The following is a 1190-nucleotide window of genomic DNA, read 5'->3' on the forward strand; positions in this document are numbered from 1 at the left end:
CTTGGATCACATAAACCTAAGATCACGGTTCTAATATGATTAGCAACCCTAAGGTTTTAATCTTTTAATCAGTTTAATAGGATTAAATTGGCTAATAAAAGGTTAAAGTGTAGCAAATCTATCTATAAGGGACCTTTTGTCTAAGGCGGGTTCTGTCTAGGCTGGGGTATATAAGTTGACGGAAACGTAACACCCCTACCTGAGAACTTACCTGGAAAGGTGAATTAGATAGATTTGATGCATGCATGCAAGTTAAGGACGGTCCATTAAAGTGTTTAAATGTGACTACTTGATCTTGTTTATATTTCATAAACAAACGTTATTTATGAGCAGACTTTAAAAAGACCACTTAGACTAAAATCAATAGTCGGATTGTCTAGGTTAATGAATCCCTAGGTAGAATATTCAGTGGGAGGTACTTGGGGCATAAGATGTTTCACTTAAACCTTTCACGTTTCTCCTAAATAGTCCACACCATGAGATCTATCCTCAGCCTCGTGGCACCTTTGGCATGTTCCCCCAACGGATGGTGTTTGGGTAGGTCAATATCAAGGTAGATGGAGAGAATGTTCATAGTAAGTGGGAGCGAGAAGTGCGACAGCATATCCCTCGGTCTCCCTTGTTAGGTTGAATAAAGTTTCTGCGCATCGCCTCAAGGCACCCTGGGAGTGTCCCCTTCAAGGATGGCAGTTTTGCATATTTCTTTATTTAATCTCCCGTAACAGGATAAGGTAACTTAGTCTCTTTTCCTAATATGTCTTTTCCCTACAGTAAGCGCATTAGGGCGAGACTCTGGCACAGAAAACGAGGGGTTACACTTACACAGAATAGTTAAAGGTTAACGATTTTGGACCGAAAAATGGTGGCTGTTAGGTTCAGTTCCAAGAGTTGGTTCTGCCTGATGGTTGAGAATGTCTCATCCCAATGAAGGGGCAACTGATCACCCTACCTGTGGCGTTTGTCTTGACTCACTGGGGCATCATTGCAAAATAGAAGTCTATTGCTTGGGGTACTTGAAATTGTTTTGCAAAAAAAATTGGTTTAAAAGTGGTTTAGCAAAATCTAATCAAGATTTGTTCGTATTTTCAATAACTTTTTCAAATGACTATAGCCACCTTATCGTTGTTAAGCACCAAAAAATTAACTGGCGACAATTTTTCAACATGGAAACACATGATCACGACGATCCT

This window comes from Benincasa hispida, chromosome 9 (genome assembly GCF_009727055.1).
Source record: "Benincasa hispida cultivar B227 chromosome 9, ASM972705v1, whole genome shotgun sequence".
Taxonomy (NCBI): Eukaryota; Viridiplantae; Streptophyta; class Magnoliopsida; order Cucurbitales; family Cucurbitaceae; genus Benincasa; species Benincasa hispida.